Source organism: Grammomys surdaster, unplaced genomic scaffold (assembly GCF_004785775.1).
Source record: "Grammomys surdaster isolate TR1022 unplaced genomic scaffold, NIH_TR_1.0 205, whole genome shotgun sequence".
NCBI lineage: Eukaryota > Metazoa > Chordata > Mammalia > Rodentia > Muridae > Grammomys > Grammomys surdaster.
The window spans coordinates 4038242-4051787 of record NW_021604650.1 but is presented as its reverse complement, the minus strand read 5'-3'; positions in this window follow the sequence as shown (position 1 = coordinate 4051787).

The following is a 13546-nucleotide window of genomic DNA, read 5'->3' as shown; positions in this document are numbered from 1 at the left end:
AGAGAGAGAGAGAGAGAGAGAGAGAGAGAGAGAGAGAGAGAGAGAGAGAATCTAGGTCTAGCTGTCCAGACCTTGACCACCCATAATAAATGGGAAACTGAGAGAAGTGTAAGGAAGGGAAAGAAGGCAAGGTTCTGTGAGGCAGGCTGGAGGGAGAGTGAACCAAAGTGACTCAATAAGAAGGCGACACACAGACACATGGAAACAAGCTATTTTGTAAGTGAATTTCAAAATAAAAACAATTTTAAAGAAATGCTTATTGTTTTCCACTTGTCTTCCATGCGCTCAGTGGGGCCAGGGGCAGCTTGTACAAAGGTCAGCGTGCAGATAAAGCAGGGTGAATGACCCACCCATCAGTCCAATACAACTGAGAAGCCTGAAAAGGGAGGCACACTGGGTGCCCGCCCGGCATCTCCTGGGCTGCTGCTGCCCTTAGAGATGGGCCTCTTCTCTAGCTGCTACTCCCTGGAACACCAGCAGCCCAGGGCCAGCACAGAGGTACAGGGGATGTGTGCAAAGTCCTGGAGATAAGGATAGACAGGCTGTTCAGGAGAGAAGGTCAGCAAGTGGAGCCCAGCTTGAAGCACTCGGGAGACTGGGTGATGGAGGGAAAGGTGAGGACCCTGGTAGGACATCCTAGAGGTACATGCCTCTCCAACAGTTCCTAATCCAGCATAGCACATGAGAGGGGTATGATGGCACAGCCCACGTACTGAGATTAAGAAAAAGCAGTGAGTCTGGATGCCCAGAACCCACGAAAGGCTGAATGAAATAGTTCATATCTGTAATGTCAGCACTCCTACAGTGAGACAAGAGGCTTGGAGAAGAGAAGCCCTAGAAGCTCACAGGCCAGCCTGTCTGGCATACACAGCTGTGAATAGGAGATCCTGTCTCAAACAAGATAGAAGAACATGAAGACCAACCCCTGAGATTCTCCTCTGACCTCCACACAACCACACTGAGAAACACAAATGTGCATGTGCACACACATACACAAAGGTGATGATGATGGTGGTGGTGATGATGATAAAGAAAAGAATGCCTCACATGGTGGTAAAAACCTATAGTCACAGCACCCTGGGGGTGGAGACATGAGGATCACAAGTTCAAGGCCATCCTCAACAGTATAGAAAGTTTACAATCAGCCTAAACTATGTGGGCCCCTATCTCCAAAAGAAAAACTAAAGTAGGAGCTAAGGGTTCTGGAGAGATGGCTCGGTGGTTAAGAACACTTGCTTAGGGCTGGAGAGATGGCTCAGTGGTTAAGAGCACGAGCTGCTCTTCCAGAGGACCCAGGTTCACATGGCAGCTCACAACTGTTTGTAGTTCCTGTTCTAGGGGATCTGACACCCTCACACAAACATACATACAGTCAAAACACTAGTGCACATAAAACTAAAAAAGAAGGAGGAGGAGGAAGAGGAGGAGGAGGAAGAGGAAGAGGAGGAGGAGGAGGAGGAGGAGGGGAAGAAGAAGAAGAAGAAGAAGAAGAAGAAGAAGAAGAAGAAGAAGAAGAAGAAGAAGAAGACTTGCTTAAGTGTCTTGCAAAGGACCAGAGTTTGAGTCCCAGCACCCACATGGCCATCCTCAACCACCTATTGCTTCAGTTCCAGAGGATCCAATGCTCTCCCTTGGCCTTTTCAGTTACTGCACGCATGTGGTGCACATGCATACATACATGCAGGCAAAACATCCATTCACATAAAATAAAAATAAAGAAAACTTTAACTAATAAGTAAACAGTATTTAAAAATAAATAAGTCTAGTACACCAAACAAAGTGGAGGGGGGAGTGTACACAGCAGAAAGATGTGTGGCTTTGTATGCCCAGGCAAGTTGGGAGGTCACGCAGCTTCCTGTGACCTAATTCCTATGTCTATTCTCTGGTTTCACACAATCTGTCCCAGCCCCAGCCTCAGGGCCAACAGCCATGGGAGCCTGGTTCTGCCACTGCCTGACCCAGGGATGAAGTGACTCAGGAGGCCTCGTTGGGTGAAGGGCTGAATGCAGAAGCCCTTCCAGCCCATAGATTCTATCTGCTCGGAGTCATTAGTGTAGGGAGGCTGAGTGGGCCAGGCAAGTGGCTTGGATCCAGGCAGGCCTTTCCTCTTCCTATCTGGCAGCCTGAGCCACCCACTCTATGCCAGCGTGGCAGGCAGTGCCAGGCAAGTGGCCAGGTCAGCAGGAGGAAGCTGCTGTTGACATGTGACAGCTATGTTTGCTTACTTGTGGCCACCCACCAGAAGAGTTAATATTCAACTCCCTCTAGACCCTGGAGTTGCAGCAGGGTCTAAATGTGGTAACAGAGACATCACTCAGCTCTTGTCTTACAGACTGTGTGCCTCAAAGCGCAGGAGTCTCTCGTGGGTTCCTTATCTCTGTTTCTAGAAGAAGAAACCTGAGCTCCAAAATGGGACGTGACCACTGTCACTCAGCCCACAGGCTCTACTTCGCAGGCCGTGGGAAGACATGAGGTCCAAGAAGCTCTGTGGGGCCCTGGTGGGTTGGGGTTTGAAGTGTGGTGCAGGTGGAGGTAGGTGTAGCACACAGGGCTGAGGTGTGATCTTTCCACCTGCTTTTCTCTGACTTGGACCCTCTCAGTATCATTCCTGAGGCGTTCCCCTGCCCATACTTCATGTCTCTCAAATGCACTCACCTCCCTCCACTCAGCTGTGATATCACAAGATATCCAGAGGCCTTTGGGCCTGGTTAGGACTTGGCTTAGGGAAGCCTACATAGGTAGGTTGGTATACATACATCCAGGTACCTTCACTAAAGATGGAACCTCCAGCAAGCCCAGCTACATGGGTAAGAGCCCTGCACCTGTCATTGTCCCTTGGTCCCAGGGAGGCAGTTGCCCAGAAAGCCATACTGAGTAAAGGACTGTACCCAGGACCTGTTCTAAACTATCGAATCCCAGCAGAGGAGAGGCTGGAAGTGGCCAGCAGTTTGCTCTGTGTTGGGCACTGGGTAAAATCTTCTCCCTTCACCCTGCCAGAGGATGTGGGGTGTAGTGTCCTCTGCTGGCCCACCTCTCAACACAAAGATGCCCCGCTCCTGGGAATTTCTCAGCCTCCAACCCAGCATCAGCCAAACGAAAGGAGCCTTCTGGGCCTGCCTCTGTTTATAGCCAATAAACAGAGAAGAGAACTGGACTGAGGCTAAGGGAGGGCATGCAGCAGGCAGGGGCCGAGCTGGTGGAGAACCTGCTCTCTATCCTCACCCCGAATCCTTTCCCTGAAGTGGGAAGCAGGGAGTATGGTTCTGCATTGGCAAAGATGCATCGAGTGTGGCAGGCACCAGGTCATGGCCCTCCAGTCCTCAGTCACTAGGTCAGGTAACTAGGAGGCAATAGAGGTGCAGGATGTGATTGCAACATGACTTCTGAAGGCCTCTATGTCTGCTGGACTGATGCAACCCAATCAGACAGGCTGACTTTGGACTTGGCTTCAGGAACTGCAAAAGACTGTCGTCCCCCACACACCCTGCTTCCGACTACAAAGCCGCAACGGCCCGAGGCTGTCAGCAGGTGTATGTAGGTGCTCCTGGGTGACTGTTGTGTGTGTGGATCTGAACATATCTGTTGATACTTGGTGTCTTCTTCTGTCATTCTCTACTTTTTTTGGTTTTTCTAAGATTCATTTATTTTTATCTTATGTGTACAGGCATTTTACTTACAGGTATGTCTGTCTGAGCACCATGTGTGTACAGCACCAGGAAGTCAGAAGAGGATGCCAGCGCCTTCATAATTAGAGTTACACAGGGTTGTGAGCCTCCACGTGGGTGCTGGGAACCAAAACTCAGATCTTCTACAAGAACAAGTGCTCTTAACCACTGTTCCATCTCTCCAGTCCACCCACTTTATATTCTGAGTCACGATCTCTCACTGAACCTGAAGTTCCTGCTTTTGTCTGGGCCAGATGTCCAGTGAGCTCCAGGGATCGACCTATCTCTACAATCTCCTACCCCCAGTGTTAGTATTACAAACATGCAGGACATAGTGACACACACACCCAGCTTTTTATGGGGTTCTAGAGATCTGAACTCAAGCCCTCATACTTGTTTGATAAGCACATTATCTACAGAACCATCTACCTAGGCTCCCACCTGTAATATGTATTATCTTACTCTGTATCAGTGCTGTGGGCTCAGTCCAAGCCCTCAGGCATTGGCCCATTACACCATGGAGCCACATCCAGTCCTTGGCTGTTGGTTTTGCTTTCGTGGGTCCCAGTGGCTTCAGATGTGAAACTTTTTGCTTCTAGGTGGAATTAAAATGAGATGATTCTCAGCACAGTGGCCAACATCTGATTTCCTGGTCGAGGTGGGAGAGACCGGGAGATTTCTCATTCATAAGGAAAGAGACAAACTGACCCTTCCTCAAGAGGACAGTGCTTTTTCCTGTCTCTTGGGTTCAGCTTCAGAATAGCCCTCTATCCCTACTTGAATCTCTGCCAAGTTGGTGAAGAACAGGCTAGCCACAGTTAGCAAGGCTGAGACACTGTGAGTGGTCTCTATCCTGACTTCCCTCTGGGGTTCTCATTCCTAGGTTCTTCTCTTCCTTCTCTGGTAAGTCACACCACATCCTCCCTGATGTGGTTTGAGACAGACAGGCCTTCCCACCTGCTTGGCTTTGCACCGGGTTTTGGGGGGTTGGGAAGCATTACTTAGACAGCATGATTGGTCCAAGATTGAACAGATAACCAAGATAGGCTAATCACATACAATCTTGGGACTTTAGCAGGGGCTTGGGGAAGCAGGGCCCTCTCCTACAGGGGCCATCTGCTTCTTAGCATTGAGCCTTGAACACCACCACAGGGGAAACCCTTCAGCTGTATTCCACAACCAGCCCTGGGGATGGGATTCAGAAGCCTAGGTTGAGCCATAGGTCAGCTTGGATATTGGTTGTCTGGTCTGTGTGGTTCAGAGCCAGGCATTGTTCAGTCCCAAAGCTCTGTCAACAGTGGGCAATGGCCCTGTCCTATGAAGTAGACATATTCGCAAGGCATGGGTGAGGAGCTTGGGTTGAGGCCCACTGATGTTTCCGCATAGAAGGAGGGGATAGGAAGAGTCAACAGACTCCTTCCTAAAGCCAGGAGCCAAGGTGGTAGCCAGAATGACAACATGTGTAAAGCTCCTCCTCTTTGGTTGAACTATGAAAAGACACTTTGCATTGACAGTAAATCAGTCTTGACTTGACTAACATGACTAAAGAAATGTTTCTCTATGCTTGCCTTCCTGGCCCATGAATCCCTAGTGTAAGCGGTCATCTGACAGGCTTCAATTGAATGGCCCCTGGTTACCCCAACAACAACCAATTGTGGTCCCTCAAAAATGTTTCAACTTTCTTCCCTTCCCCTATTTCTCTGGAACTGTAAAGAAGGGACCCACATAATCCGCCATATGGACCTGATTCCTCTGCACCTCCCCTGCCATGCTGCTGTCTGCCTGTGGATGACATTAGTATTTATTACTAATTATAATAAATCTCTAATAAAAGAACAATCCCGGGCTGGAGAGATGATTTAGTGGCTAAGAATACTGGCTGCTCTTGTGGAAACCCAGGTTTGACTCCCGGCCCCTACATAGTGGCTCACAACTCTATCTCCAGTTCCAGGGATCTAACACCCTGCTCTGGCCTTGCAAACACCAGACATGAATATGGCACACAAATATATACATGCAGGCAAAACGTCCATACACAAAAAATAAAAATAAATAAAAACTAAAAAAAAAAAAAGAAATAGCTGAGCTTTCCTTAATGTTTTTTAGGGACAGTCCTTCTCAGTGTCACCTGGGAGTCCTAAACCAAGAACATTTCAGAAGGGTGCTGATGATTAGGGTAATGACCTTGCCAGTGGACACAGACATAGTGTCACATCTGGAAAGGCCCACACTTGTGTCTGACATCACCTGTCCCCAGCCTTCCAGAGATTAGACAAGAACCTGTGGTTAACAGGCTATAACCAGAACAGTAATGCCGGGGATTACTGGGAAATGTGGTTCGCTGGCTTCCAGGCCCGGCAACAGCAGGCAGCCACAGAGACAGTTGAGTTACTAGCAGTTCTTCTGGCTCTACAAGGTCTATAAAGGTCTTCTATCAACCTGGCATGTGGGTGTATGGTGGCATGCTGTACCCAACCCTTGGTGTCCTGGACAGGTGGTCAAATTCTCCTGTATCTGCCTTGTTATCTGGAAAATTGGAATTAATGACAACATGCCCTCCCTACAGGGCAAAGTGAGGATGGTGTTTACTGCATATGGCAAGCTGAGCACAGGACCTGGTGCCTGTGAGTGCTTAGCACACACTCATTGCTCTGATTGTCAAATGACCACAATGCTCTGGCTAGGAGCCTCAGCTGCTTTGTTTAGCTGCCCCATTTCTAATGCCCTTTCTGTGAAGTGGAATTCTCCACTGTGCTGGCCTGGGGGAGTGAGGATCTGTGTCAATCAGGTTGTGGTCGGTGCAACTAAATACTAGCAAAGAACAAGGCAGAGGAAGCAAGGCTTATCTGGCTCATGCTCTCAGAGATTTCTGTTCCCTTCAGCCCTGTTGTTTCTGAAGGCAGAAAAGTGTCAGGGACACTGTTTCTCACTTTATGGTAGCCAGGAATCAAAGGTAGAGGGGACAGAGTCAGAACAAGATAAAGCCCCTGAGGACCTTGTGCCAGTGACCTACATCCTCCGGATGTAGTTCCAACATTGTGTCAGAGGTGCAGACAAAAGTCTCAACATGTGGGCTGGAGAGATGGCTCAGTGGTTAAGAGCACTGACTGCCCTTCCAAAGGTCCTAAGTTCAATTCCCAGCAACCTCATAACCATCTGTAATGGAATCTGATGCCCTCCCTCTTCCGGTGTATCTGAAGACAGTGTATTCACATATATAAAATAAATAAATCTTAAAAAAAAAAGTCTCAACATGTAACTTCTGGGGGATATTTCACAAGGAAACTCCAATGGGAACAAAGATTTGTTCCTCCATCCCTATTGGAATCAGGACCAAGAGAAAAGGAAGCTCTTTCTTGTGCCACAGAAGCAGTGCTCTACCCTCCTGCTGTTGTGGTTTGGGTAGGGATCATCCCCAGAACAATGCTCAGAGGTAGTGTCTCTGAAAGCCCTGGGTCTTTACTGGTTTAGGTTTGGTTTGGTTTTTGAGACAGGATCTCACAGAGCCCGAGCTGACCTGAGGCTCATTGAGCTCCATCTGCTTCTGCCTCCTAAACGCTAGGAAGAAAGGTGTGTACCACCATGCCAAGCCCTGTGTTTCCCTTTTAACTTGAAGAAGAACAGTTTTTATTTTGCCTCATGGTTTCAGAAGGTTCCACTCTTCAGGGCAGGGAAGACAGAGCCATTGACACCATGGCAACTGAGAAGCAGAGGAAAGGACTAGGGCAAGATGCAGCATCTGTGAATATGGCTCCCTCTCCCTCAGGGTCTACAGCTGCTCCTTATAAGTTTTAAATCTCTGATATTTTGCCCCATGACAGCAAGCTGACTAATACATAGTGTGTAGCAACAACGGAAGTATGGGGACATATTGAGTTTCCCATTATAAAAACTAGGTAATATTAGCACCAGGCATATGGCACACGAGGGTCTCTGTGAGTCACAGGCCAGCTAAAGTTACATGGTGAGAGACTGTCTTGAAGACAAGACAAAGCAAAATAAAACCAGAAAACTAGTTTTAACTAGTTATTTCACATTCACTAGGATTCTCACTCAGTCTTATTGACAGGCCCAGCTGAATTAACTCAGAGATGAAGAGATGAAGCAACAGCATGTAATGTGCTTTTGGTTTTTTTTTGTTTTGTTTTTTTGTTTTTTGTTTTTTTTTTAACAGAATGCCAGGTCTTCACCCTTGAGGCCTGAGGTAGATTCCATAAAAGATTTAATAAAAGAATTTAGAGGGTCTGAAGAGATGACTTAGCCGTTAAGAACACTGCTCTTCCAAAGGTCCTGAGTTCGATTCCCAGTAACCACATCATGGCTTACAACCATCTGTAATGGGATCCGATGCCCTCTTCTGCCATGTAGACAGAGCACTCACATACGTTTAAATAGATAAATCTTAAAAAAAAAAAAAGAATTTAGAAATAGACTTGGATAGATGTTCAAGTTTACTGGTGTTTTAGAGAAAAACATCAGAGTAGGCGAGCTATGAATCTCGGCAGCTGCATGGAGGAAGAAAACGGAGAAGGGGAAGAGAAAGAGCCATGTTGTTCATGAGCAGCCAAGTGAATGGGGGTGGGGTGGGGTGGGGTGGGGTGGGGTGGCGTGGTAGCTTCAGAGAAAGTGTGAGGAAGCCCAGAGCATTAGGGAAAGCTTGCTTAGACTTTGAGAAAAGACTGGAAGGAGTAAAAAGGAGGGTGAGGCTTCTGGGAAGGAGGTAATTATTCTTGTCATTTCCTTAGCTTTGCTTCTGGGAGTCAACCTTCCTGAGGAATGGTTTCCTAGCTAGGTGATTGACAGGCCCAGCTGAATTAACTCCTAAGAGATGAAGCAACAGCATGTAATGGTTTTTTTTTGGAACAGAATGCCAGGTCTTCACTTTGAGGCCTGAGGTAGCTTCCATTCTTTTGACCTGGGGGAAATAACTTTCTCTTAACAACCTCCATAGAGCCCTGCTATTCATCTGAAGTAGTTTCCAAGACTATTGTAACACACACTCCCTCAGAGGAGAGATCCAAGGAGATGGGCTGAAATTGGGGAAAATACATAACTTGTCTATACACAATTCCAAAGCTGTATACCAGAAGGGACCAGTTTCTGGAGTAGAGTTTCAACCACACCCTTGTTTAAAGTTCCCTGCAAGGTACTCACTTAGGAGATTAGAAACCAGGGGCTTCCTTTTAGTGTTCTTGGCCAGAGAAATAAGGACATTTTCTGCTTCTCCATCCTGTCCTCAACTGATGAGGACAGGAAAGGAACAGAGGAGAAGGGAGACAGTCATCATGCCAGGTTTGCCAGGTGGGTGTGACAGAGGAAAGAACCCTGTGTCACAGCTGCTGTAACAAGGAGCTCCATTGTTAGTGGCTGAATGTCACAGACCTCTGCTTTGGCTCACCCAGAATCCCTGCCTGCAGGTGCTCCTGGCTAGGTACCTCTCCTCTAAGTGGTGACTCATGATGCTCATTCTCTTCATCTTGTAGCTGCCTGGGCCCCCTAGGAAGGGAAAGATTAGGGAAAGCACAATAGCTCTTGGCCCTGAAGAGGTATGTATCACTTCTCTCCATTAGCCCATTCTGATGATGGGCAGGTACCTCTCCAAGGGGTGAGCAGCTGGGTTCTCAGGAATGGCAACTCTTTGGCCCTTCCTTTACCACCTTCATTGGTAACTGACATCAGACTCAGAATCTCATGCAGGCATGGGAGTCCAGCACTCTACCACCTTCCCTCGCTGTCTGCTGACACTAGTTAGATTCAAGAGGGCTTTGCTGAGATGGCTCAGCGGTTAAGAGCACCCACTGACTCACTGAGTGCTCTTCCAGAGGTCCTGAGTTCTAACCATATGGTGGCTCACAACCATCTGTAATGGGGTCCGATGCCCTCTTCTGGTGTGTCTGAAGACAGCTAGAGTGTACTCATATAAGTAAAATAAATCTTAAAAAAAAAAAAAGAGCTTTGCTGATCTGCCAGGAGAGAGAAGTGACCCACATAGCAAGCCACAGCCTAGCAAATCACATGAAATGAGCAAGCCCAGCTCATTGCAAGGGGACAGTCTCCTGGCAGGCTCAGAAAGGAGAAATGCACCCAGAGAGCAAAAGTCCCCATCTTATCCAGGAAGGACAAGAGTGCTTTTCAGAATGAAATAAGAATATGAGGAGGACAAATGGAGTCAGTGTGGGGTGCACACCTGTAACCCAAAATACTCAGTAGTCACAAGCAGGGAACTGCTGCAAGATGGAGTCAAGTCTCACGCCCAATCCACCCCAGGCCCCAACCCTGAAAAAAAAACAAGTAAAGAGTTGAAAAGAGGCAGAGAATCCTAGCCAAAGAGCAAGAGGAGAGACAGGGCAAAGGTCAAAGGGCAGGTTTGATGGACCAAAGCGGAGGGCTTGAAACATCAGGCCTAGGGACACCTCTGGTGGATGAGCACTGCTAGGCAAAGTGGTAGGGCTCAGTGGAAGAGAGGATAATGTATCAAATCAACAGGCTGGGTGCTGCCTGGAGGATGACCTTCAATTCTTGATCCCCCAGTCTCCCAATCACAGGGACCCTTAGGTAATTACATGCACCACACCACCTAGTTCATTCTATTCTTTGAGCACTTAGAGTGCTTAGGTACTGAGAAAGAAAGAGGGACTGAGGGTCAGCAGGGAAGTGATTTGAGTCACCACAAGAATGCAGGGCGTAGGGAAGAGGCCTGGCAGGTGTTCTTGGTCAGCCAGGGAGGTGGGGGGTGTCTTCTTCTAGCCTCTGGGAATGAACAAAGTTGCAGGAAACTTTGTCTCGGTAAAACAAGCCGCTTATGAGCAGACACCGTAACTGTATGCTCTAACAGCAAAGACCATGTGCTTAGTCCCTTTCATGGGTCCCCAAACCACACAATTTGACTCCACCCCTCACAGAGATCTCGACCACAGCTAGAGCCACGCCAACAGGACCCACAGGTCTCAGGTGTCCACACTACAAGATTTCACCAGAATGGCTAGCTGGGAGTCTGGAATCTGGTTGGACCGGATTCTCCCTGCCACCCTGCTGGCTTTGGAATTCAGCCATTTAGTGAAACCCGGGAAGAAAGGGTCAGCCCTTCCTGAACCAGTAGGACTTTCAAAGTAGTCTCCTCTTCCCTTCCCCCATTTTCTGTGTCCATCTTCCCCCTTCTGCCCTTTGGTCTAAGACACTGGGGACAGGCCAAGGTCACACAGGGTGGGCTAACTCTTTGGCCTGCTTCTTTGACAACTCTGAGAACAGGACTTGGGTCGATTAGAAGTCTCCCCATATCCAAAACAACAATAGTAAGTATCCTTGAGATGTTATATGGGAGTTCACTAGAGATGACAATTCAAACATAGTTTATAGCCAATTGAAAGTCTTTATTCCAGCCGGCTGGGACTACACCCAAGTATCCAGGAACCTTACTGTAGCCAAAGCTAGAGTCCAGAGCATAGGAGGTTTGAAGGCAAAAATCACTTCCTGGAATCTTGGCTGTTTGAGGGGGTTCTGCACACACAAGTAGTTCTAACAGAAGCCAGTGTAAGTTAGCTAGGACATCCTGACCTTGGGTTCCTAGAATAGAGTTGGGTAATTTTCCATAGGATTCTCTGTGAAGGAGATTAGATTCTAGTTAAACCTGCTAGGATCACAGACTAACCATTTCTTCTACTTACACCACAAGAAACTCTTTTCTACATACAAGACCCTCGGAATTCCAGCTGTGGTGCTTCAGAACTGATGAGGCCAGATGTCCTGACAGCTAAAGAAGATGGTCTTCGTTGGCTCCTCCAAGAAGAATGCCGTTTTTAAGGAACATGAGACCTTCAGTTCTGAATTTTTTAAAAACCCATATAAAAGCAGATACTCTCTTTTGTAACACCCTTTTGAGTCATCCTCCTGGTGTTATTATTTTTAACCAAACTATTAATCAGTTCCTGTTACAGGATTACCAGCTACTGTCCACAGAGGAACCTGATGCACACATCTACCAAGTGGACCCTGATGGTGGTGAAAGCCAGCTATATCCTAAAATGGACTACACCTCTACACAGCAGGAAGTAGTTTAAGAGACACGGCACCCTGACTCCCCTTTCACCATCGGCTTCCCCTCCCCCTTTTTTCTTCTCTTTATAATAAGAAAAAGGAAGATATGTTGGTATCAGGCTTCGAACTCAGTGACATCACATCTAGGCGACCCTCACATCATTGCCAAGGCAACCGCCATACATTCCCAGAATCCACCTGGCTACCTCACCTTTACCTGGGAGAGGCTACATCACCGCCCATATAAAACAGGCAGAACCCCTGACCTCTCTCTCTTCTTCCTCTCTTCCATCTTCTTCCTCTACTTCTCTTCCCTCCCCCCATCTTTGCCCTGTCTCTTGAATAAACCCCCCTTGGAACCGTTTGGTCTGGTGTGGTCTGTTCTAAGCTGCTCACAGATGTCTAACAAAACCTGAAATGGCTTCAGCAAGAATATAAGGTGGACAATCCTCTGCACTATCTACCGGGGTCAAAGAGAAAGGAGGTGGACATAGGGTGGACCATAGCATCCTGGGTAAGCAATCCTGCTTACCCTAAGCTTCAGCTTGCCTATCTGTACAGGGGTCCTCTGCAGTGGAAGGGCCATCTCAAGGGCACCAGACTGAAATCAGACTTCTAGTGACCATGGCTGACTGAAGAGTGAAGAGTCCAGCCCCTGAAACTCAGTTGTTTCCATTCCCAGCCTGGAAATCTCATCTCGCATTTTGATTTCACAGTATCTGAAGCTTATTTCTTTTTAAATTATATCTATTTAATGTGGATGTGTGTGTATGTACCATGGTGTGCATGTGAAGGTGGAAAGACAATTTGTAGGAATTGGGTCTCACCCTCCACCATGTGGGTTCTGGGGAAGAACTCAGGTCAGCTGGTTTGGTGGCATCATTACCCAGGGAGTCATCTCGCTAGCACTGGAGTCTTCTTAAACAGTACACTTGCTCTGTACCCAAAGGTACACAAAGGTAGGGTGAGCCAACAAAGCCATTAAACAGACTTTCATCTGATTTGGCCACAGGCAATCACTTCAAAGGACTCAGGGCTTACCTCAACAGGGATCCCTTTACTGCTCTGGGATTGTAGCAGGAGCTTTCTGTACTGTTAGATTTAGCTTTGTAGTGTCACTTCTCAACACAGGTAATTGAAGTGCCACCAAGATGCAGTGTTTGAAGGACATATTAGCTATAAGCCTCAGGTGGGTTGAGAAGCTTTGAGCAGGAGAGTTGACGTGACTGATACATCCATGGAAGCCTCTCTAGTCAGGAGATCCACATAGCTAACCCACTGGCTCCTATTGCTTCCAGGTTGGAGGTGGATTGACCCCTTGATGGACCCTTCCATCCCCAAGGTTCTCCCTTTCCCATTATATAAGACTTCAAGACCCTCTCCCACTCCCATACATTATTCTGTACAGTCTCTGATTCTGCAGAGACACTGTGGCCCTTCTGTTGTTCTGATTTTTTTTCAAAACAGGATTTCTCTGTGTAGTAGCTCTGGCTGCCCTGGAAATTTCTTTACACCAGGCTGGGCTTGAACTCAGAGATCTGCCTCCTGCCTCTGCTTCCCAAGAGTGCTGGGGTTAAAGGTGTATTCTACCACTGTCCAGCTTCAGTTCTGATAGAAGGAGCAATTCTGCTTCTGGAAATACCTGTCTACTCTCTTTTGTTTCCAAGTTGCCACCCTCAATCCCAATTAACAATGTTAAGCATGAAAGATGCTCTCTGAGCCATACACTGAAGGTGCACAGACCCATTACTATCTTAAACTGATGCAACTAAGACCACTATTGTCCATGAAGCCTTTATATATGTGAAACCCATTTGCTCATGTTCAGGGTTTGGTGGTTCACTCCT